This window comes from Oncorhynchus masou, chromosome 25 (genome assembly GCF_036934945.1).
Source record: "Oncorhynchus masou masou isolate Uvic2021 chromosome 25, UVic_Omas_1.1, whole genome shotgun sequence".
NCBI lineage: Eukaryota > Metazoa > Chordata > Actinopteri > Salmoniformes > Salmonidae > Oncorhynchus > Oncorhynchus masou.
This window is the reverse complement of record NC_088236.1, coordinates 5,437,208-5,464,206: the sequence shown is the minus strand read 5'-3', so window position 1 is coordinate 5,464,206 and position 26,999 is coordinate 5,437,208. Positions and strand designations below refer to the sequence as shown.

The following is a 26,999-nucleotide window of genomic DNA, read 5'->3' as shown; positions in this document are numbered from 1 at the left end:
GCTAGCCATAGTGATTGGGTGTGTTTGATTATGAATGCTAGCCGTAGTGATTGGGTGTGTTTGATTATGAATGCTAGCCGTAGTGATTGGGTGTGTTTGATTATGAATGCTAGCCGTAGTGATTGGGTGTGTTTGATTATGAATGCTAGCCATAGTGATTGGGTGTATTTGATTATGAATGCTAGCCGTAGTGATTGGGTGTATTTGATTATGAATGCTAGCCATAGTGATTGGGTGTATTTGATTATGAATGCTAGCCGTAGTGATTGGGTGAATTTGATTATGAATGCTAGCCGTAGTGATTGGGTGTGTTTGATTATGAATGCTAGCCATAGTGATTGCTGTATTTGATTATGAATGCCAGCCATAGTGATTGGTTGTATTTGATTATGAATGCTAGCCGTAGTGATTGGGTGTATTTGATTATGAATGCTAGCCATAGTGATTGGGTGAATTTGATTATGAATGCTAGCCATAGTGATTGGGTGTGTTTGATTATGAATGCTAGCCGTAGTGATTGGGTGAATTTGATTATGAATGCTAGCCGTAGTGATTGGGTGAATTTGATTATGAATGCTAGCCGTAGTGATTGGGTGTATTTGATTATGAATGCTAGCCGTAGTGATTGGGTGAATTTGATTATGAATGCTAGCCGTAGTGATTGGGTGTATTTGATTATGAATGCTAGCCGTAGTGATTGGGTGAATTTGATTATGAATGCTAGCCGTAGTGATTGGGTGTGTTTGATTATGAATGCTAGCCATAGTGATTGCTGTATTTGATTATGAATGCCAGCCATAGTGATTGGTTGTATTTGATTATGAATGCCAGCCATAGTGATTGGTTGTATTTGATTATGAATGCTAGCCATAGTGATTGGGTGAATTTGATTATGAATGCTAGCCATAGTGATTGGGTGAATTTGATTATGAATGCTAGCCGTAGTGATTGGGTGTGTTTGATTATGAATGCTAGCCGTAGTGATTGGGTGTGTTTGATTATGAATGCTAGCCATAGTGATTGCTGTATTTGATTATGAATGCCAGCCATAGTGATTGGTTGTATTTGATTATGAATGCTAGCCATAGTGATTGGGTGTATTTGATTATGAATGCTAGCCATAGTGATTGGGTGAATTTGATTATGAATGCTAGCCATAGTGATTGGGTGTGTTTGATTATGAATGCTAGCCGTAGTGATTGGGTGAATTTGATTATGCATGCTAGCCGTAGTGATTGGGTGAATTTGATTATGAATGCTAGCCGTAGTGATTGGGTGTATTTGATTATGAATGCTAGCCGTAGTGATTGGGTGAATTTGATTATGAATGCTAGCCGTAGTGATTGGGTGTGTTTGATTATGAATGCTAGCCATAGTGATTGCTGTATTTGATTATGAATGCCAGCCATAGTGATTGGTTGTATTTGTTTATGAATGCTAGCCGTAGTGATTGGGTGTATTTGATTATGAATGCTAGCCATAGTGATTGGGTGAATTTGATTATGAATGCTAGCCATAGTGATTGGGTGTGTTTGATTATGAATGCTAGCCGTAGTGATTGGGTGAATTTGATTATGAATGCTAGCCGTAGTGATTGGGTGAATTTGATTATGAATGCTAGCCATAGTGATTGGGTGTGTTTGATTATGAATGCTAGCCATAGTGATTGGTTGTGTTTCATTATGAATGCTAGCCATAGTGATTGGGTGTGTTTGATTATGAATGCTAGCCATAGTGATTGGGTGTATTTGATTATGAATGCTAAACCATAGTGATTGGTTGTGTTTCATTATGAATGCTAGCCATAGTGATTTTGTGTGTTTGATTATGAATGCTAGCCATAGTGATTGGGTGTATTTGATTATGAATGCTAGCCATAGTGATTGGGTGTGTTTGATTATGAATGCTAGCCATAGTGATTGGGTGTATTTGATTATGAATGCTAGCCGTAGTGACTGGGTGTGTTTGATTATGAATGCTAGCCGTAGTGATTGGGTGTGTTTGATTATGAATGCTAGCCGTAGTGATTGGGTGTGTTTGATTATGAATGTTAGCCATAGTGATTGGGTGTGTTTGATTATGAATGCTAGCCATAGTGATTGGGTGTATTTGATTATGAATGCTAGCCGTAGTGATTGGGTGTGTTTGATTATGAATGCTAGCCATAGTGATTGGGTGTGTTTGATTATGAATGCCAGCCATAGTGATTGGGTGTGTTTGATTATGAATGCTAGCCATAGTGATTGGGTGTGTTTGATTATGAATGCTAGCCATAGTGATTGGGTGTGTTTGATTATGAATGCTAGCCATAGTGATTGGGTGTGTTTGATTATAAATGCTAGCCATAGTGATTGGGTGTGTTTGATTATGAATGCTAGCCATAGTGATTGGGTGTGTTTGATTATGAATGCCAGCCATAGTGATTGGGTGTGTTTGATTATGAATGCTAGCCATAGTGATTGGGTGTGTTTGATTATGAATGCTAGCCATAGTGATTGGGTGTGTTTGATTATGAATGCTAGCCATAGTGATTGGGTGTGTTTGATTATAAATGCTAGCCATAGTGATTGGGTGTGTTTGATTATGAATGCTAGCCATAGTGATTGGGTGTGATTGATTATGAATTCTAGCCATAGTGATTGCTGTATTTGATTATGAATGCTAGCCATAGTGATTGGGTGTGTTTGATTATGAATGCTAGCCATAGTGATTGGGTGTGTTTGATTATGAATGCTAGCCATAGTGATTGGGTGTGTTTGATTATGAATGCAAGCCATAGTGATTGGGTGTGTTTGATTATGAATGCTAGCCATAGTGATTGGGTGTGATTGATTATGAATGCTAGCCATAGTGATTGCTGTATTTGATTATGAATGCTAGCCATAGTGATTGGGTGTGTTTGATTATGAATGCTAGCCATAGTGATTGGTTGTGTTTGATTATGAATGCTAGCCGTAGTGATTGGGTGTGTTTGATTATGAATGCTAGCCATAGTGATTTCCCACATTTAGTTCTATAATCTAATTATCGTCAGGAGACTGGGTCTGATGTGTCTCCTGGACCTTGATATCCAAGAACCATGCAGACGGTTTTACAGTGGTTGTTAGGTCCAGTAGGTGTTTGCTTTAGCAAATAAACACACCTGTCTGTTGCTCTTTGGCCAGGTCAGTTGCAGACAGAAGAGCTTGCCAAATGGCCCTTGAAGCGACAGTCTGTTGTATCGTTAACAAATCATTCAATGAATGTTTCTCTCTGGCTGTGAACATCAACATCACAAACCAATGACTCATGTAATGTCTGTCCCCTTAGCCCACAGCAGCATCACGTCTTGATGTTGACATGTCACACACTGATGCTCTGGAAAGATACACACCCCCAACCTTCAACTGTTATTATATATATTTTTAAACTAAGAACAAATTATCTTTTAACTAAGAACAAATTCTTATTTTCAATGACCACTAGGCTACCTGCTGGTTACTAGTCCAACACTCTAACCACTAGGCTACCTTCCGGTTACTAGTCCAACGCTCTAACCACTAGGCTACCTGCTGGTTACTAGTCCAACACTCTAACCACTAGGCTACCTTCCGGTTACTAATCCAACGCTCTAACCACTAGGCTACCTGCTGGTTACTAGTCCAACACTCTAACCACTAGGCTACCTTCCAGTTACTAGTCCAACACTCTAACCACTAGGCTACCTTCCGGTTACTAATCCAACACTCTAACCACTAGGCTACCTGCTGGTTACTAGTCCAACCCTCTAACCACTAGGCTACCTGCTGGTTACTAGTCCAACGCTCTAACCACTAGGCTACCTGCTGGTTACTAGTCCAACACTCTAACCACTAGGCTACCTGCTGGTTACTAGTCCAACACTCTAACCTCTAGACTACCTGCTGGTTACTAGTCCAACATTCAAACCACTAGGATACCTGCTGGTTACTAGTCCAACACTCTAACCACTAGACTACCTGCTGGTTACTAGTCCAAAGCTCTAACCACTAGACTACCTGCTGGTTACTAGTCCAACGCTCTAACCACTAGGCTACCTGCTGGTTACTAGTCCAACACTCTAACCACTTGGCTACCTGCTGGTTACTAGTCCAACACTCTAACCACTAGGCTACCTGCCCCTGCTCTTAGTAGTCAGTGTCGATAGAGGGGGGCCCTCTGACCACTAGACTACCTGCCCCTGCTCTTCATAGTCAGTGTCGATAGAGGGGGGCCCTCTGACCACTAGACTACCTGCCCCTGCTCTTCGTAGTCAGTGTCGATAGAGGGGGGCCCTCTGACCACTAGACTACCTGCACCTGCTCTTCGTAGTCAGTGTCGATAGAGGGGGGCCCTCTGACCACTAGACTACCTGCCCCTGCTCTTCGTAGTCAGTGTCGATAGAGGGGGGCCCTCTGACCACTAGACTACCTGCCCCTGCTCTTCGTAGTCAGTGTCGATAGAGGGGGGCCCTCTGACCACTAGACTACCTGCCCCTGCTCTTCGTAGTCAGTGTCGATAGAGGGGGGCCCTCTGACCACTAGACTACCTGCCCCTGCTCTTTGTAGTCAGTGTCGATAGAGGGGGGGCCCTCTGACCACTAGACTACCTGCCCCTGCTCTTTGTAGTCAGTGTCGATAGAGGGGGGCCCTCTGACCACTAGACTACCTGCCCCTGCTCTTCGTAGTCAGTGTTGATAGAGGGGGGCCCTCTGACCACTAGACTACCTGCCCCTGCTCTTCGTAGTCAGTGTTGATAGAGGGGGGCCCTCTGACCACTAGACTACCTGCCCCTGCTCTTCGTAGTCAGTGTTGATAGAGGGGGGCCCTCTGACCACTAGACTACCTACCCCTGCTCTTCGTAGTCAGTGTCGATAGAGGGGGGCCCTCTGACCACTAGACTACCTGCCCCTGCTCTTCGTAGTCAGTGTCGATAGAGGGGGGCCCTCTGACCACTAGACTACCTGCCCCTGCTCTTCGTAGTCAGTGTTGATAGAGGGGGGGCCCTCTGACCTGAGTCTGAGAGAGAGTTGTTATCATCATGACCGTGGTGTTCCTTTATGTTAACATCACCCAGGGAGGTAGTTTGAGGTTTAATAAGGAAGCTGGAGGTAAGACATGGAGAACCTTCCAGAACTGTTAAAACAGAAGAGAGGGATAAATCTCCCCTTCACCTCCACCTGTGTTTAAATTTACGAGGATGTTTAAGAGTGAAAGTAATTTATGTATGTTTTTCTGGACACAAGGTGCACTGTGAATCTTGACAAGTAGCCATCCTGGACTGATAGCAGCGACCTCATAACTCCCTTCTCCTGAAGAACAACACACTCAGAAAGAAGAGAGACCACCAGCGAGGGCGATACCAAATTTGGGCTCAGTGTCAAAGGAAAGGAAGGAAGGAAGGAAGGAAGGAAGGAAGGAAGGGAAAAAAACAGGAAGGAGAGAGAATTGGAAAAAGAAAGAAATTGAGAGAGTAGAGAGAGAGAGAAATAGAGAGAGAGAGAGAGAGAGAGAGAGAGAGAGAGAGAGAGAGAGAGAGAGAGAGAGAGAGAGAGAGAGAGAGAGAGAGAGAGAGAGAAATGGAGAGAGAGAGAGAGAGAGAGAGGGAGAGAGAGAGAGACAGAGAGAGAGAGAGAGAGAGAGAGAGAGAGAGAGAGAGAGAGAGAGAGAGAGAGAGAGAGAGAGAGAGAGAGAGAGAGAGAGAAATGGAGAGAGAGAGAGAGAGAGAGAGAGAGAGAGTTAGTGCTAAGCCCTGGTTGGGGGTTAAAGCCTGAGTGTGTCTGGGGTGTAATTGTGGTTTGGTTGAGGAAAAACACAGACCCAGCCTCCGGGAGCGTGACACGTTTGATTTAGGGCTGCCACTCTAGCGGAGAGAGAGTATGATGAAACCTCCTCCCCTCTCCTCCCTTCCCCTTCTCCTCCTCCTCCCCTCTCCTCCTCCCCTCCCCTCCTCCTCCCCTCTCCTCCTCCTCCCCTCTCCTCCCTTCCTCTTCTCCCCTCTCTTCTCTGTGGCCTGTGAACACAGAGAGAGTGAACATTATGGGTTTACTGCACAGCGGCTTGGAAAAAGAAACTGGGGGGTTTGGGATATGGGAGGATAGGGTGTTTTGATGCTCCTGCTTCTGTTCAATCACCACCTTATTAGGAGTGTATAGACTGAGACATTCTATCTGAGGTGGTCTCTGTGTCTGTCCTCTGAGGTGGTCTCTATGTCTGTCCTCTGAGGTGGTCTCTGTGTCTGTCCTCTGAGGTGGTCTCTGTGTCTGTCCTCTGAGGTGGTCTCTGTGTCTGTCCTCTGAGGTGGTCTCTGTGTCTGTCCTCTGAGGTGGTCTCTGTGTCTGTCCTGTGAGGTGGTCTCTGTGTCTGTCCTCTGAGGTGGTCTCTGTGTCTGTCCTCTGAGGTGGTCTCTGTGTCTGTCCTCTGAGGTGGTCTCTGTGTCTGTCCTCTGAGGTGGTCTCTGTGTCTGTCCTCTGAGGTGGTCTCTATGTCTGTCCTCTGAGGTGGTCTCTGTGTCTGTCCTCTGAGGTGGTCTCTGTGTCTGTCCTCTGAGGTGGTCTCTGTGTCTGTCCTCTGAGGTGGTCTCTGTGTCTGTCCTCTGAGGTGGTCTCTGTGTCTGTCCTCTGAGGTGGTCTCTGTGTCTGTCCTCTGAGGTGGTCTCTGTGTCTGTCCTCTGAGGTGGTCTCTGTGTCTGGCCTCTGAGGTGGTCTCTGTGTCTGTCCTCTGAGGTGGTCTCTGTGTCTGTCCTCTGAGGTGGTCTCTGTGTCTGTCCTCTGAGGTGGTCTCTGTGTCTGTCCTGTGGCTGTCTGCTCTGTGATGCATGGTCATTACACGGTCTAGGCTTCGTCAAGGTTCATGTGGATCAAAGTGTGTGTGTGTGTGTATATGCGTGCATGTGTTTGTGTGTGAGCGTGCATGTGTTTGTGTGTGAGCGTGCATGTGTTTGTGTGTGAGCGTGCATGTGTTTGTGTGTGAGCGTGCATGTGTTTGTGTGTGAGCGTGCATGTGTGTGTGTGTGTGTATATGCGTGCATGTGTTTGTGTGTGAGCGTACATGTGTTAAAGTGAGAGAATGTTGAGTACTTCTGTCTGGCTCAATATCTCTGGTCTGTGTTTGAGGTAAACAGGGTAACAGGGTAAGTCAGGTGTATCATTCATTCAGATGTGTTGCAGAATCACATTGTTTTCTGTGTGAAACGGTACAACTAGAGGTCGACCAAATGTATGATTTTTCAACGCCGATACCGATACCCATTATTGGTAAAAAAGAGCCGAATCGTCCTGTTTTTATATATATATATATATATATATATTGTAATTAATGACAATTACAACAATACTGAATGGACAATGAACACTCTTATTTTAACTTAATATAATACAGAAATAAACATCAATTTAGTCTCAAATAAATAATGAAACATGTTCAATTTGGTTTAAATAATGCAAAAACAAAGTGTTGGAGAAGAAAGTAAAAGTGCAATATGTGCCATGTAAGAAAGCTAATGTTTCAGTTCCTTGGTCAGAACATGAGAACATATGAAAGCTGGTGGTTCCTTTTAACATGAGTCTTCAATATTCCCAGGTAAGAAGTTTTAGGTTGTAGTTATTATAGGACTATTTCCCTCTATACCATTTGTATTTCATTAACCTTTGACTATTGGATGTTCTTATAGGCACTATAGTATTGCCAGCCTAATCTCGGGAGTTGATAGGCTTGAAGTCATAAACAGCGCAATGCTTGAATCATTGCAAAGAGCTGCTGGCAAACGCAGTAAAGTTTGAATGAATTTTTACGAGCCTGCTGCTGCCTACCATCGCTCAGTCAGACTGCTCTATCAAATATCAAATCATAGACTTAATTATTGTATAGTAAACACACAGAAATACGAGCCTTAGGTCATTAATATGGTCAAATCCAGAAACTATCATTTCGAAAACAAGACGTTTATTCTTTCAGTGAAATACGGAACCGTTCCGTATTTATCTAACGGGTGGCATCCCTAAGTCTAAATATTGCTGTTACATTGCAAACCATTCAATGTTATGTCATAATTATGTAAAATTCTGGCAAATTAGTTAGCAACGAGCCAGGCGGCCCAAACTGTTGCATATACCCTGACTACTTACACTGAACGCAAGAGAACTGACACAATTTCCCTAGTTTATATTGCCTGCTAACATTAATTTCTTTCAACTAAATATGCAGGTTTAAAAATATATACTTGTGTATTGATTTTAAGAAAGGCATTAATGTTTATGGTTCAGTACATTCGGTTTTTCGCTAATGTGCTTTTGTTAAATCATCACCCATTTGGCAAATTTGAAGTAGGCTGTGATTCGATGATAAATTAACAGGCACTGCATTGATTATATGCAACGCAGGACAAGCTAGTTAACCTAGTAATATCATCAACCATGTGCAGTTAACTAGTGATTATGTTAAGATAGATAGTTTTTTTTACAAGATAAGTTTAATGCTAGCTAGCACCTTACCTTGGCTCAAGGTCCTTTTGATGCTGCATTCGCGGAACAGGAGGTCAGCCTGCCACGCAGTCTCCTCATGAATTGCAATGCGTTCGGCCATAATCGGCTTCCAAAAAGCCATGCCGATTAATCGGTCGAGCTCTAGGTACAACCATGGATCATTAAAGTATTTTAGGACCCTTGATTCAACATTGAATTGGACCTTACTGCTATTATCCCATAGAAACACATTGAATTGGACCTTACTGCCTATTAGCCCATAGAAACACATTGAATTGGACCTTCCTGCTATTAGCCCATAAAACACATTGAATTGTACCTTACTGCTATTAGCCCATAGAAACACATTGAATTGGACCTTACTGCTATTAGCCCATAGAAACACATTGAATTGGACCTGGCTGCTATTATCCCATAGAAACACATTGAATGGGACCTTACTGCTATTATCCCATAGAAACACATTGGATTGGACCTTACTGCTATTAGCCCATAGAAACACATTGAATTGGCCCTTACTGCTATTATCCCATAGAAACACATTGCATTGGACCTTACTGCTATTAGCCCATAGAAACACATTGAATTGGACCTGGCTGCTATTAGCCCATAGAAACACATTGAATTGGACCTTGCTGCTATTAGCCCATAGAAACACATTGAATTGGACCTTACTGCTATTAGCCCATAGAAACACATTGAATTGGACCTGGCTGCTATTAGCCCATAGAAACACATTGAATTGGACCTGGCTGCTATTAGCCCATAGAAACACATTGAATTGGACCTTAGTGCTATTAGCCCATAGAAACACATTGAATTGGACCTTACTGCTATTATCCCATAGAAACACATTGAATGGGACCTTACTGCTATTATCCCATAGAAACCCATTCAATTGGACCTTACTGCTATTAGCCCATAGAAACACATTGAATTGGACCTTACTGCTATTAGCCCATAGAAACACATTGAATTGGACCTTACTGCTATTAGCCCATAGAAACACATTGAATTGGACCTTACTGCTATTATCCCATAGAAACACATTGAATTGGACCTTACTGCTATTAGCCCATAGAAACACATTGAATTGGACCTTGCTGCTATTAGCCCATAGAAACACATTGAATTGGACCTTGCTGCTATTAGCCCATAGAAACACATTGAATTGGACCTTACTGCTATTAGCCCATAGAAACACATTGAATTGGACCTTACTGCTATTAGCCCATAGAAACACATTGAATTGGACCTTACTGCTATTAGCCCATAGAAACACATTGAATTGGACCTGGCTGCTATTAGCCCATAGAAACACATTGAATTGGACCTTGCTGCTATTATCCCATAGAAACACATTGAATTGGACCTTACTGCTATTAGCCCATAGAAACACATTGAATTGGACCTTACTGCTATTAGCCCATAGAAACACATTGAATTGGACCTTACTGCTATTAGCCCATAGAAACACATTGAATTGGACCTTACTGCCATTAGCCCATTGAAACACATTAATTGACACATTCATACACAGAAAAAATGTCCTATATCTGAGAGCTCAGGAAACATTGTATTTTTTTTAACCAATATTTAACAATGTTGTTTTTGACACGTGCTATCCCCTATCCCCTGCTTTTTGTAATTTTTTACCAGTTTCTTACCGTCTGAAGGTACCGGGTTACCTCCCGAAGACTCTTGTGAGTGTATATATATTTACACTACCGTTCAAACGTTTGGGGTCACTTAGAAATGTTCTTGTTTTTGAAAGAAAAGCACGCTTTCTGTCTATTAAAATAACATCAAATTGATCAGAAATAAAGTGTAGATATTGTTAATGTTGTAAATGACTATTGTAGCTGGAAACGGCTGATTGTTTATTGAACATCTACACAGGCAAACAGAGGCCCATTATCAGCAACCATCACCCCTGTGTTCCAACGGCACGTTGTGTTAGCTAATCCAAGTGTATAATTTTAAAAGGCTAATTGATTATTAGAAAACCATTTTGCAATTATGTAACACAGCTGAAAACTGTTGTACTGATTAAAGAAGCAATAAAACTGGCCTTCAGACTAGTTGAGTATCTGGAGCATCAGCATTTGTGGGTTCGATTACAGGCTGAATACAACAGGTGTAGTAGACCTTACAGTGAAATGCTGAATACAACAGGTGTAGTAGACCTTACAGTGAAATGCTGAATACAACAGGTGTAGTAGACCTCACAGTGAAATGCTGAATACAACAGGTGTAGTAGACCTCACAGTGAAATGCTGAATACAACAGGTGTAGTAGACCTTACAGTGAAATGCTGAATACAACAGGTGTAGTAGACCTCACAGTGAAATGCTGAGTACAACAGGTGTAGTAGACCTTACAGTGAAATGCTGAATACAACAGGTGTAGTAGACCTCACAGTGAAATGCTGAATACAACAGGTGTAGTAGACCTCACAGTGAAATGCTGAATACAACAGGTGAAGTAGACCTCACAGTGAAATGCTGAATACAACAGGTGTAGTAGACCTCACAGTGAAATGCTGAATACAACAGGTGACGTAGACCTTACAGTAAAATGCTGAATACAACAGGTGTAGTAGACCTCACAGTGAAATGCTGAATACAACAGGTGTAGTAGACCTCACAGTGAAATGCTGAATACAACAGGTGTAGTAGACCTCACAGTGAAATACTGAATACAACAGGTATATGTGGAGGCTATATACAGGGGGTACCGGTACAGAGTCAATGTGGAGGCTATATACAGGGGGTTCTGGTACAGAGTCAATGTGGAGGCTATATACAGGGGGTACCGGTACAGAGTCAATGTGGAGGCTATATACAGGGGGTACCAGTACAGAGTCAATGTGGAGGCTATATACAGGGTGTACCAGTACAGAGTCAATGTGGAGGGTATATACAGGGGGTACTGGTACAGAGTCAATGTGGAGGCTATATACAGGGGGTACCGGTACAGAGTCAATGTGGAGGCTATATACAGGGGGTACCGGTACAGAGTCAATGTGGAGGCTATATACAGGGGGTACCGGTACAGAGTCAATGTGGAGACTATATACAGGGGGTTCTGGTACAGAGTCAATGTGGAGACTATATACAGGGGGTACCGGTACAGAGTCAATGTGCAGGGGCACCGGTTAGTCAAGGTAATTGAGGTAATATGTACATGTATTAGGTTACTTATGTTGTACGACTGTCAACGCCCCCTGAGATAATGTTAATTTTCTGCAGCATTGCAACAACTCAGCGACACATTTGTAGGGATTATCTGAACTGGGCTTGGGTCATTTATAAGTCGTTGTCTCAACGCAGCCTTGAAATGCGTGGACAGACTCCAGGAGTCAAGATGATTTGGATGGACTCCGTCATTCCTGTAGAACATCTTCTGTTTCCAGGTCAAAGTCATCTATAGAAGTTATGCCAACAGAGCTACAGTGGTCTTTTAGCCAGATGTGTAATGCCAGCAGCTGAATCTCTCACAATCGGGCCTGAAATAATCAGCCACTCTTTTTTTGGAAACTTTCAGAACTAGAATCAGTTCTTTAAAATCTATTTGCTCTCCTAATGTTGCTTGACCCCCACATCGACTATGACAGTGTCAGCTCCCAGCAGTGTATGTGAGTATGTGAGCTCTATTTGACTGGAGCGTGGAGTGAGATTCCCAAAGGTCTTCTTGCCCCATTTCGCTCCAGTAGCCTGGCCCAGGATGCATTTGTAGTTTACTTGTGTGCTGCCTATAGCTCCTTGCTTTAGTTACTGTCATGAAGTACACTAACTATTTTAATAAAGAAACTGATAGATAAAATAGTCATAAATAAATAAATAATAAATAATATAAATAAATAAATAATAAATAAATAAATAAATTACAGTTGAAGTCAGAAGTTTACATACACCTTTGCCAAATAAATTTAAACTCAGTTTATTTTTTTTATATTTTTTTTACAATTCCTGACATTTAATCCCATTAAAAATGTCCTGTCTTTGGTCAGTTCGGATCACCACTTTATTTTAAGAATATGAAATGTCAGAAAATTAGTGGAGATAATGGTTTATTTCAGCTTTTATTTCTTTCAACACATTCCCAGTGGGTCAGAAGTTAACATACACTCAATTAGTATCTGGTAGCATTGCCTTTAAATAGTTTAACTTGTGTCAAATGTTTCAGGAAGCCTTCAACAAGCTTCCCACAATAAGTTGGGTGCATTTTGGCCCATTCCTCCTGATAGAGCTGGTGTAACTGAGTCAGGTTTGTAGCCTCCTTGCTCGCACACAATTTTTCAGTTTTGCCCACAAATGTTCAATGGGATTGAGGTCAGAGCTTTGTGATGGCCACTCCAATATCTTGACTTTGTTGTCCTTAAGCCATTTTGCTACAACTTTGGAAGTGTGCAAGGTGTCATTGTCCATTTGGAAGACCCATTTGTGAGATGTTGCTTCAATATATCCACATAATTTTCCTCCCTCATTGAGTCATCTATTTTGTGAAGTGCACCAGCCCCTCCTGCAGCAAAGCACCTCCACAACATGATGCTGCCACGTGCTTCACGGTTGGGATGGTGTTCTTTGTCTTTCAAGCCTCCCCCTTTTTCCTCCAAACATAATAATGATCATTATGGCCAAACAGACATTTCTCCAAAAAGTACGATCTTTGTCCCCATGTGCAGTTGCAAACCGTAGTCTGGCTTTTTTATGGCGGTTTTTGAGCAGTGGCTTCTTCCTTGCTGAGCAGCCTTTCAGGTTATGTTGATATTGGACTCGTTTTACTGTGGATATAGATACTTTTGTACCAGTTTCCTCCAGCATCTTCACAAGGTCCTTTGCTTTTGTTCTGGGATTGATTTGCACTCATCTCTAGGAGACAGAACGCGTCTCCTTCCTGAGTGGTATGACGGCTGCGTGGTCCCATGGTGTTTATACTTGCATACTATTGTTTGTACAGATGAACGTGGTACCTTCAGGCATTTGGAAATTGCTCCCAAGGATGAACCAGACTTGTGGAGGTCTACCAATTTTGGTTGATTTCTTTAGATTTTTCTACGATGTCAAGCAAATAGGCACTGAGTTTGAAGGCAGGCCTTGAAATACATTCAAAGGTACACCTCCAATTGACTCAAATTATGTCAATTAGCCTATCAGAAGCTTCTAAAGACATGACATAATTTTCTGGAATTTTCCAAGCTGTTTAAAGGCACAGTCAACTTAGTGTATGTAAACTTCTGACCCACTGGAATTGAGTTTGAGTTTATTTTTATTTTTACAGGGACAGTGCACATTAATCAACGTTTCAGTAAAAGTGCCGGTTTTAGCCAGCCGGCTAATTTTCAACCGCAGTCCCTGGGCAAGTTATTAAAAACAATTACAATATAGACAATAGCAACATAGAACAAGCAAGACATAGCAACATAGGACAAGCAAGACGTAGCATACAGACAGAGCAACATAGAGCAAAAAGCAGCAAGACAAAATTCATAAAAGCAACAAAGTGTTTCCACACCTCACAAGCTACAGACAACAGACAACATGGAAAGCGGCAACACACAGCTAGGGATTATGTTCACAAATCTGATTGACCTTTAGCCATGTCTTCAAGCATTTTGTGAAAGTGTGATATGTGGTGCAGTTATGTGTGTCTGATGGCAGTGTATTCCAGACATGGGAAGCTCTCACAGAGAATGCAGATTTACTAAAGGTGCTTTTCCTTAGGGGAACTATACAGTCACCTCTCATGGCAGACCTTGTGGATCTGCTGCCATATGTCTGGGTTTTCTGTTTAACAAAAATATTGAGTGGAGGGGGAGCCAGGCCATTAAGGATCTTGAATACAAGACATGCGTCGGTGTATTGCACAAGATTTTCCCAACTCAAGAGCTCATGCTTTCTAAGGATGTGACAATGATGATGGCTATTGGGATTCCTATCAAGCACTTTGAGAGCCTGTTTGTAGACAGACTGAATAGGTTTTAATGTTGTACAGCAAGCTTGGGCCCAACTAGTCAAGCAGTATGTTAAGTGGGGGAGTATCATAGAGTTGAAGTACAGTTTTGCTACCTCTGTAGTCAAACAATTTCATATAAATTGGAAATTAGCTAGGTTGAATTTAGTTATTTGAATTACCTTTTTCACATGTTTTTTAAAAGAGAGGTTGGAATTGTGATACAGTGATGTAATCTGTCTGTAAACAATTGTTGGAAAAATTACCTTTGTCATGGACAAAGTAGAACTATAGTTTGTTAACAATAAATTTGTGGAGTGGTTGATATACAAGTTCCCATGACTCCAACCTAAGTGTATGTAAACTTCCCACTTCAACTGTATAAACAAAAAATCAGCTCTCTTAAAAGATTTGGTCATTTCCTTTTCCGTTATCTATTCAATAGGCCATAATTGATTTTTTGGGGACATCTCAATGGGGACATCCCCACTTTCAAGGAGCTTTCCGTTTTGATTGGGTTATTTTCCTTAAAAACCTTTAGGCCTTCCTGTAGAAAACAAATTGGGAAAAAAACTCTGCATTTCTGGCAAGAGTGTCCAAAAGGGTGTTTATCAACCTCAGTGGCTCTGTAAGTCTGGAGAGGATGTTCTCTGCTGCTGGTTGGCTCTCCAGGCACCATCACATGAGCCTGAAGCCACAGACTCTGGCCAAACTCGTGTTTCTAAAAATGATTTCTAAAAATGAATTCAAAGACACTAATAAGGAATACATTTTTTTAAAAGTGTATTTAATTCTAAGTAAGTCACAGCCTATATGTGTAATTTATAGACTATAATGATTTAATATAACAAAACAAAATGTTGTTTCAGTGCTGAGCACTTTATGTACCAGCCCATTGTGTAGCAAATGCTTCACAATGTATTTATTTCCATGAAATGATTCAAATAATATAGCCTAAATAATTCATTTTCGTTCCTTCTTATGCTTCCTGTCTGGTTCCTGACCTTTTTGAGAGTGATTATATGCTGTTTAATATGACACGTAGCCTATTAGAGATTATATGCTGTTTAATATGACATTATGAACCGTCATGTTCAGTAAAAAATACATTCAAATGCAAATGGTTTAGTTTCATTACGCCAAAACCAAATGGTCCAGGTTGTCACAAAAAAATAGATGGGTTAAACTGGGATTTTAATGAATGGACTCAATTAGGAGCGTCAGAATGTTTGTCTCTCCTGTGACCTCGTGTTTTAGCAGAGCGGTTGGAAACTCGGGAGAGGTGGGGCTCGATGGACCCAAGCCAGCTGTAGTATCCATCATGGCCGACGCATTTGTTAAGTACAGTACATTTCTGATCTTGTCAATATCAGATTTTTTTTTAAATTAGATTTTTAACTTATATATATATACTGCAAATGTACTATTATGATTTTACTTGACAGTAAGTTAAAAATCATATATATATCATAATTTATATCTTTTTACTTTATAGACATTTTCATTACATAGTTTTCAAAATATGTTGTAGACAGACCAGTTTAAAATCTATAGGTTTGCCAAACAGTTAGGTGATAAGTCAGTCAGATGAAAGAAGAAAGTAGTAAAAATGTACTGTAACAAATGAGAAGACAATCATATCTAAAGTAATGTGAGCATTGCATTGTGAAAAGCAATCACTTTATATGAACTCGTACTGCAATGGGAGACATCTAGATGAAACACTGATTGGTTAAAAAAGTGACTGTGTGATATTGTGTGTTGTACTTAGTCAATTGAAAATGTGCTTAGGAGTTTTGAAACAATTGTCTTTCTGAAGGTCTGTTTTGAGTTTTGAACTAAGAGTTGTGAAATGTCCGACGTACTTCAGAACATTGTACCAAAAAAATATAAAAAAAAATAATTGGTGTTATCGTATAGCAGCAGATTGTGGTTCTGCTTTGTTTGCTTTGCCCTGTGGCCAAGATGTTCTTCACGGATAAAAAAAAACAGCCAGACCTAAATTGAAATCATATGTAAATGGTCGTTTAGGTTTCAAAACGGAGCCAATCTGGGTGGACTGTTCTGATTTGGAGGCTATTGAGAGTTATTTTTTATTTTATTGTGTAAGACATGCTGTTTCAGGCCTCATATAAGTATAGGACCTTTTCTGTATTGACTTGATGGAACAAGATGATAAAACATGACGATGGTGAGAATATATATATATATAAATAATAATAAATAATAATAAATAATAATAAATAATAATAAATAATAAAAATATAGCCACGTTATTGTTATTTTACTGCTGCTCTTTAATGATTTGTTTCTTTTATTTATTTATTTTTTATTTTTAAAAAGGTATTTTTCTTAACTGCATTGTTGTTTTAAGGGCTTGTAATTTAAGCATTTCACTGTAAGGTCTACCTACACCTGTTATATTCAGCATTTCACTGTGAGGTCTACTACACATGTTGTATTCAGCATTTCACTGTGAGGTCTACCTACACCTGTTATATTCAGCATTTCACTGTGAGGTCTACCTATACCTGTTGTATTCAGCATTTCACTGTAAGGTCTACTACACCTGTTGTATTCAGCATTTCACTGTGAGGTCTACTACACCTGTTGTATCCAGCATTTCACACTAAGGTCTACTACACCTGTTGTATTCAGCATTTCACTGTGAGGTCTACTACACCTGTTGTATTAAGCATTTCACTGTAAGGTCTACTATACCTGTTGTATTCAGCATTTCACTGTAAGGTCTACTACACCTGTTGTATTCATCATTTCACTGTAAGGTCTACTACACCTGTTGTATTCAGCATTTCACTGTGAGGTCTACTACACCTGTTGTATTCAGCCCATGTGACTAATATAATTTGATGTTCTAAGGTAATCACTTCGCAGTGCGTTCTGTGTTTGGTTGAGACAGACATGTTTAGAAAGACTCTACAAATCAAATCAAACTTTATTTGTCACATGCGCTGAAAACAACAAGTGTAGTAGACCTTACAGTGAAATACTTGCTTACAAGCCCTTAACCAACAATGCAGTTTTTAAGAAAAGACACCCCCCCCCCCCCCAAACAGTAAGAGATAAGAATAACAAATATTTAAAGATCAGCAGTAAATAACAATATAAATACAGGGGGTACCGATACAGAGTCAATGTGGAGGCTATATACAGTGGGTACCGATACAGAGTCAATGTGGAGGCTATATACAGGGGGTACCGGTACAGAGTCAATGTGGAGACTATATACAGGGGGTACCGGTACAGAGTCAATGTGGAGGCTATATACAGGGGGTACCGGTACAGAGTCAATGTGGAGGCTATATACAGGGGGTACCGGTACAGAGTCAATGTGGAGGCTATATACAGGGGTACCGGTACAGAGTCAATGTGGAGACTATATACAGGGGGTACCGATACAGAGTCAATGTGGAGACTATATACAGGGGGTACCGGTACAGAGTCAATGTGGAGACTATATACAGGGGGTACCGGTACAGAGTCAATGTGGAGACTATATACAGGGGGTACCGGTACAGAGTCAGTGTGTGGGGGCACCGGTTAGTGGAGGTTATATACAGGGGGTACCGGTACAGAGTCAATGTGGAGACTATATACAGGGGGTACCGGTACAGAGTCAATGTGGAGACTATATACAGGGGGTACCGATACAGAGTCAATGTGGAGACTATATACAGGGGGTACCGATACAGAGTCAATGTGGAGACTATATACAGGGGGTACCAGTACAGAGTCAATGTGGAGGCTATATACAGGGGGTACTGGTACAGAGTCGATGTGGAGGCTATATACAGGAGGTACTGGTACAGAGTCAATGTGGAGGCTATATACAGGGGGTAACGGTACAGAGTCAATGTGTGGGGGCACCGGTTAGTGGAGGTAATTGAGGTAATTTGTACATGTAGGTAGAGTTATTAGTGTGACTATGTGTAGATAATAACTGAGAGTAGCAGTGGCGGGGGGGGGGGGGGGGGTGCAATGCAAATAGCCCGGGTAGCCATTTGACTAGATGTTCAGGAGTCTTGTGGCTTGGGGGTAGAAGCTGTTTAGAATCCTATTGGACCCAGACTTGGCGCTCCAGTACCGCTTGCCTTGTGGTAGCAGAGAGAACAGTCTATGACTAGGGTGGCTGGAGTCTTTGACAATTTTTAGGGCCTTCCTCTGACACCGCCTTGTACAGAGGTCCTGGATGGCAGAAAGCTTGGCTCCTTTGATGTACTGGGCCATACGCACTACCCTCTGTAGTGCGTTGCGGTCGGAGGCCAAGCAGTTTCCATACCAGGCGGTGATGCAACCAGTCAGGAAGCTCTTGATGGTGCAGCCGTAAAACCTTTTGAGGATCTGAGGACCCATGCCAAATCTTTTAAGTCTCCTGAGGGGCGATAGGTTTTGTCGTGCCCTCTTCACGACTGTCTTGGTGTGCTTGGACCATGTTAGTTTTTTGGTGATGTGGACAACAATGGTCTTGAAGCTCTCAACCTGCTCCACCACAGCCCCGTCCTGTATTAATGCTTTGCCTGTTTAATGGTTCGTCGAAGGGCATAGCGGGATTTCTTATAAGCTTCTGGGTTAGAGACAGACATGCGTGTTGGTGGTGTAGATAGACTCTACAGAGTTCTGTGGTTGGTTAAAACAAACATGCTCGGGTGGTGGTTTCGAAAGACTCTACATCATTCCAAATGTCAACCCAGTGCCTGCATAGTACACTACTTTTGACCGGAAGCCTATTCGCCCTGGTCGGTAGTCGACTAAACAGGGTGACGTTTGGGACTCACTTTGCTGCTTTAACGTAACTTTAGCATTCTTCTCTCCCTTGGTCTTCTTCTTGGGTGGAGAAAAGAAAGTCTGTTTTCTGTTAGAGAGCATCAAAGGAGCTTGGCTTTGACTACAGTTACAGAGCAAAACGTCCGATTAGCAACATGTGTAATTAGCAACATGTGAGATTAGCAACATGTGTAATTAGCAACATGTGTAAATAGCAACATGTTTGATTAGCAACATGTGTGATTAGCAACATGTGTAATTAGCAACATGCTTGATTAGCAACATGTGTAATTAGCGACATGTTTGATTAGCAACATGTTTGATTAGCAACATGTGTAATTAGCAACATGTGTAATTAGCAACATGTTTGATTAGCAACATGTGTAATTAGCAACATGTGTAAATAGCAACATGTTTGATTAGCAACATGTGTGATTAACAACATGTGTAATTAGCAACATGTTTGATTAGCAACATGTGTAATTAGCAACATGTGTAATTAGCAACATGTGTAATTAGCAACATGTGTAATTAGCAACATGTGTAATTAGCAACATGTTTGATTAGCAACATGTGTGATTAGCAACATGTGTAATTAGCAACATGTTTGATTAGAAACATGTTTGATTAGCAACATGTGTAATTAGCAACATGTGTAATTAGCAACATGTTTGATTAGCAACATGTGTGATTAGCAAAATGTGTAATTAGCAACATGTTTGATTAGCAACATGTTTGATTAGCAACATGTGTGATTAGCAACATGTTTGATTAGCAACATGTGTGATTAGCAACATGTTTGATTAGCAAAACATCCAATTAGCAACATGTTTGATTAGCAAAACGTCCGATTAGCAACATGTGTAATTAGCAACATGTGTAATTAGCAACATGTTTGATTAGCAAAATGTCTGATTAGCAAAACATCCAATTAGCAACATGTGTAATTAGCAACATGTTTGATTAGCAAAATGTCTGATTAGCAAAACATCCAATTAGCAACATGTTTGATTAGCAACATGTTTGATTAGCAAAACATCCAATTAGCAACATGTTTGATTAGCAAAACATCCAATTAGCAACACGTTTGAATTTGAAGGTAAAAGTTGAAGAAGCGTGAGTGATAGGAGTTGGGCATACAGAATTAGAGACCGTACCATACATAGGTAGAAACTAGGCTAACAGAGAACAAGACATCTGGACAATAGCCTAGAATATGATTAAGTACTTAACTCAGGTATTCAAGTGCATTCATCCATCTATCTATCTATCCATCCAATCATTCGTTCATCTATCCTTTTAATTAATTAATTTATAAAAAATAAAATACTCCCTAACTCTGACAGGCCTACATAATGTTTTGAAAACAAAATATATTCTCCTATCAGGCCAATAGGTGGCAGGAGTTGCCAGTCAAGTCAGACAGTAACTTCACACATGACTGGACCTGTGGTCCCTTGTGGCTCAGAGAGCATCGCGCTTTCAACTGCCTTTGTGGTTTTGATTCTCATGGGGAAAAATGCACGCACTCACACTACTGTAGTGGCTCTGGATCAGAGAGTCTACTAAATGACTCACTACTGTAAGTCGCTCTGGATCAGAGAGTCTGCTAAATGACTCACTACTATAGTGGCTCTGGATCAGAGAGTCTACTAAATGACTCACTACTGTAAGTCGCTCTGGATCAGAGAGTCTGCTAAATGACTCACTACTATAGTGGCTCTGGATCAGAGAGTCTGCTAAATGACTCACTACTATATGTTGCTCTGGATCAGAGAGTCTGCTAAATGACTCACTACTGTAGTGTCTCTGGATCAGAGAGTCTGCTAAATGACTCACTACTGTAGTGTCTCTGGATCAGAGAGTCTGCTAAATGACTCACAACTATACGTTGCTTTGGATCAGAGAGTCTGCTAAATGACTCACTACTGTAAGTCTCTCTGGATCAGAGAGTCTGCTAAATGACTCACTACTGTAGTGTCTCTGGATCAGAGAGTCTGCTAAATGACTCACTACTGTAGTGTCTCTGGATCTGAGAGTCTGCTAAATGACTCACTACTGTAGTGGCTCTGGATCAGAGAGTCTGCTAAATGACTCACTACTGTAGTGACTCTGGATCTGAGAGTCTGCTAAATGACTCACTACTGTAGTGACTCTGGATCTGAGAGTCTGCTAAATGACTCACTACTATACGTTGCTCTGGATCAGAGAGTCTGCTAAATGACTCACTACTGTAGTGTCTCTGGATCAGAGAGTCTGCTAAATGACTCACTACTGTAGTGGCTCTGGATCAGAGAGTCTGCTAAATGACTCACTACTGTAGTGTCTCTGGATCTGAGAGTCTGCTAAATGACTCACTACTGTAGTGGCTCTGGATCAGAGAGTCTGCTAAATGACTCACTACTGTAGTGACTCTGGGTCTGAGAGTCTACTAAATGACTCACTACTGTAGTGACTCTGGATCTGAGAGTCTGTTAAATGACTCACTACTGTAGTGACTCTGGATCTGAGAGTCTGTTAAATGACTCACTACTGTAGTGACTCTGGATCTGAGAGTCTGCTAAATGACTCACTACTGTAGTGACTCTGGATCTGAGAGTCTGCTAAATGACTCACTACTGTAGTGACTCTGGATCTGAGAGTCTGTTAAATGACTCACTACTGTAGTGACTCTGGATCTGAGAGTCTGCTAAATGACTCACTACTATACGTTGCTTTGGATCAGAGAGTCTGCTAAATGACTCACTACTGTAGTGGCTATGGATCAGGGAGTCTGCTAAATGACTCACTACTGTAGTGACTCTGGATGAGAGAGTCTGCTAAATGACTCACTACTGTAGTGACTCTGGATAAGAGAGTCTGCTAAATGACTCACTACTGTAGTGACTCTGAATCAGAGAGTCTGCTAAATGACTCACTACTGTAGTGACTCTGGATCTGAGAGTCTGCTAAATGACTCACTACTATACGTTGCTCTGGATCTGAGAGTCTGCTAAATGACTCACTACTGTAGTGACTCTGGATCTGAGAGTCTGCTATAAATGATTCAAATGTACATTCCACCCAGTTTCCAGGCAAAGATGGAAAGTTCAACTTCCAACTGCCACTTTGTCTGATAACTTGCCGCCCCAATAAGAAGGAGAGGAAAGTAATGGCTCAACACTTGCCCAGCTTCACAGTTTGTCACTGCATCCCAATTACCTTCCTGTGTGAGCGAATAACAACAGTTCACACGATAGCAAACGAGGGAAGGAAGTTGCAAGCAGGAAGGAGGAAATAATACTTTTCTTTTTTTGCTGATCAAGTCCCATAATGAGGGTAACTCTCCTTCCCCTCTTCTCCCCCCCTAGGCTGAGCAAACACAGACATTGAGAGGGAAGACGGACAGGGTGGGATGGAGGGGGAGGAGTCGGAAGGGGAGACAGACAGGGTGGGATGGAGGGGGAGGAGTCGGGAAGGGGAGACAGACAGGGTGGGATGGAGGGGGAGGAGTCGGAAGGGGAGACAGACAGGGTGGGATGGAGGGGGAGGAGTCGGAAGGGGAGACAGACAGGGTGGGATGGAGGGGGAGGAGTCGGAAGGGGAGACAGACAGGGTGGGACGGAGGGGGAGGAGTCGGAAGGGGAGACAGACAGTGTGGGATGGAGGGGGAGGAGTCGGGAAGGGGAGACAGACAGGGTGGGATGGAGGGGAGGAGTCGGAAGGGGAGACAGACAGGGTGGGATGGAGGGGGAGGAGTCGGAAGGGGAGACAGACAGGGTGGGATGGAGGGGGAGGAGTCGGAAGGGGAGACAGACAGACAGGGTGGGATGGAGGGGGAGGAGTCGGAAGGGGAGACAGACAGGTTGGGATGGAGGGGGAGGAGTCGGAAGGGGAGACAGACAGGGTGGGATGGAGGGGGAGGAGTCGGAAGGGGAGACAGACATGGTGGGATGGAGGGGGAGGAGTCGGAAGGGGAGACAGACAGGGTGGGATGGAGGGGGAGGAGTCGGGAAGGGGAGACAGACAGGGTGGGATGGAGGGGGAGGAGTCGGAAGGGGAGACAGACAGGGTAGGATGGAGGGGGAGGAGTCAGAAGGGGAGACAGACAGGGTGAATCATGTTATGTAGGTCTCTTCCTCTAATGACTTACACTGAACCTTGTGAGCAGATATACAGTATGTTACTGAACAGATATACAGTATGTTACTGAACAGATATACAGTATGTTACTGAACATTGGTGAGCAGATATACAGTATGTTACTGAACCTGGGTGAGCAGATATACAGTATGTTACTGAACAGATATACAGTATGTTACTGAACATTGGTGAGCAGATATACAGTATGTTACTGAACAGATATACAGTATGTTACTGAACCTTGGTGAGCAGATATACAGTATGTTACTGAACCTGGGTGAGCAGATATACAGTATGTTACTGAACCTTGGTGAGCAGATATACAGTATGTTACTGAACCTTGGTGAGCAGATATACAGTATGTTACTGAACCTGGGTGAGCAGATATACAGTATGTTACTGAACCTTGGTGAGCAGATATACAGTATGTTACTGAACAGATATACAGTATGTTACTGAACCTGGGTGAGCAGATATACAGTATGTTACTGAACCTTGGTGAGCAGATATATGGTATGTTACTGAACCTTGGTGAGCAGCTATATGGTATGTTACTGAACCTTGGTGAGCAGATATACAGTATGTTACTGAACAGATATACAGTATGTTACTGAACAGATATACAGTATGTTACTGAACCTGGGTGAGCAGATATACAGTATGTTACTGAACCTGGGTGAGCAGCTATATGGTATGTTACTGAACCTTGGTGAGCAGATATACAGTATGTTACTGAACCTGGGTGAGCAGCTATATGGTATGTTACTGAACCTTGGTGAGCAGCTATATGGTATGTTACTGAACCTTGGTGAGCAGATATACAGTATGTTACTGAACAGATATACAGTATGTTACTGAACCTGGGTGAGCAGATATACAGTATGTTACTGAACCTTGGTGAGCAGATATATGGTATGTTACTGAACCTTGGTGAGCAGCTATATGGTATGTTACTGAACCTTGGTGAGCAGATATACAGTATGTTACTGAACCTGGGTGAGCAGCTATATGGTATGTTACTGAACCTTGGTGAGCAGATATACAGTATGTTACTGAACCTGGGTGAGCAGCTATATGGTATGTTACTGAACCTTGGTGAGCAGCTATATGGTATGTTACTGAACCTTGGTGAGCAGATATACAGTATGTTACTGAACAGATATACAGTATGTTACTGAACCTGGGTGAGCAGATATACAGTATGTTACTGAACCTTGGTGAGCAGATATATGGTATGTTACTGAACCTTGGTGAGCAGCTATATGGTATGTTACTGAACCTTGGTGAGCAGATATACAGTATGTTACTGAACCTGGGTGAGCAGATATACAGTATGTTACTGAACCTTGGTGAGCAGATATATGGTATGTTACTGAACCTTGGTGAGCAGCTATATGGTATGTTACTGAACCTTGGTGAGCAGCTATATGGTATGTTACTCTCCCAAATTACTGCACAGAAAAGGAGCCATGTGTTGTTGATTATAAATTGGAGGGGTGGGGTTATTTTGAACAGCACTGTTCCAGGTTGTTAGCCATGGGTGTGGGCAGGGCTTGAAAATCAGTGCGCACAGCGATTTAATAACTCTGTGTTTACTTTGAAGAGAAATGTTTTTGTCGTAACACAGTACAGCGGAGTGTACAGCGGAGTGTGTGTGTGTGTGTGTATGTGTGCGCACGCGCTGTAACACAACAACATGGTCTACATTATGTGTGTCTGTCTTAACACAGTGAGCTTGGCCACTCTAACCCCTGTGGGCTATGGACAGATGCAGACAGAGTTGCATGCAACAATAGACACACACACACACACACAAAAACACACACACACACACACACACAACGATGGAACATTCTGTGATCGTGTTCAAACATTCAGAGAAACCTTTTTCTATTTTTTAATTAAAAAAAATATTTACATAATAACTACAGCATCGTAATAATTACTTCTCAGGGAAAAACAAAACAATCTCTGTCCAAGTCTCTGATGTGTTGTCATGAATTGTTTGTTAGAGAAATGAAACATTACTCTGTGAAAAGAGAGTATTCACCACTGTCAGTTTGTTGTTTATGAAGTTGATCAATAAGGGATTTAGATTTTGTTGCTTTTCGTAATGGTGAACAACGTCACTGTGCTCTGTAATGGTGAACAACATCACTGTCCTCTGTAATGGTGAACAACGTCACTGTGCTCTGTAATGGTGAACAACATCACTGTCCTCTGTAATGGTGAACAATGTCACTGTCCTCTGTAATGGTGAACAACGTCACTGTCCTCTGTAATGGTGAACAACGTCACTGTCCTCTGTAATGGTGAACAACGTCACTGTCCTCTGTAATGGTGAACAACGTCACTGTCCTCTGTAATGGTGAACAACGTCACTGTCCTCTGTAATGGTGAACAACGTCACTGTCCTCTGTAATGGTGAACAACGTCACTGTCCTCTGTAATGGTGAACAACGTCACTGTCCTCTGTAATGGTGAACAACGTCACTGTCCTCTGTAATGGTGAAAAACATCACTGTCCTCTGTAATGGTGAACAACGTCACTGTCCTCTGTAATGGTGAACAACATCACTGTCCTCTGTAATGGTGAACAACGTCACTGTCCTCTGTAATGGTGAACAACATCACTGTCCTCTGTAATGGTGAAAAACATCACTGTCCTCTGTAATGGTGAACAACATCACTGTCCTCTGTAATGGTGAAAAACGTCACTGTGCTCTGTAATGGTGAACAACATCACTGTCCTCTGTAATGGTGAACAACGTCACTGTCCTCTGTAATGGTGAACAACATCACTGTCCTCTGTAATGGTGAACAACATCACTGTCCTCTTTAATGGTGAACAACATCACTGTCCTCTGTAATGGTGAACAGCATCACTGTCCTCTGTAATGGTGAGCAACATCACTGTCCTCTGTAATGGTGAACAGCATCACTGTCCTCTGTAATGGTGAACAACGTCACTGTCCTCTGTAATGGTGAACAACATCACTGTACTCTGTAATGGTGAACAACATCACTGTCCTCTTTAATGGTGAACAACATCACTGTCCTCTGTAATGGTGAGCAACATCACTGTCCTCTGTAATGGTGAGCAACATCACTGTCCTCTGTAATGGTGAACAGCATCACTGTCCTCTGTAATGGTGAGCAACATCACTGTCCTCTGTAATGGTGAACAGCATCACTGTCCTCTGTAATGGTGAACAACGTCACTGTCCTCTGTAATGGTGAACAACGTCACTGTACTCTGTAATGGTGAACAACATCACTGTCCTCTTTAATGGTGAACAACATCACTGTCCTCTGTAATGGTGAGCAACATCACTGTTCTCTGTAATGGTGAACAACTTCACTGTCCTCTTTAATGGTGAACAACATCACTGTCCTCTGTAATGGTGAAAAACGTCACTGTGCTCTGTAATGGTGAACAACATCACTGTCCTCTGTAATGGTGAACAACGTCACTGTCCTCTGTAATGGTGAACAACGTCACTGTACTCTGTAATGGTGAACAACATCACTGTCCTCTTTAATGGTGAACAACGTCACTGTCCTCTGTAATGGTGAACAACATCACTGTCCTCTTTAATGGTGAACAACATCACTGTCCTCTGTAATGGTGAGCAACATCACTGTTCTCTGTAATGGT

General features: G+C 42.0%; 1 protein-coding gene across 1 annotated transcript in view; it reads left to right on the top strand.

The window, feature by feature from the left end:
• arl15a (ADP-ribosylation factor-like 15a) overlaps positions 1 to 26,999 on the top strand; it is a 229,144-nt gene that overhangs the window by 8,900 nt on the left and 193,245 nt on the right. The gene's annotated exons all lie outside the window — the stretch shown is intronic.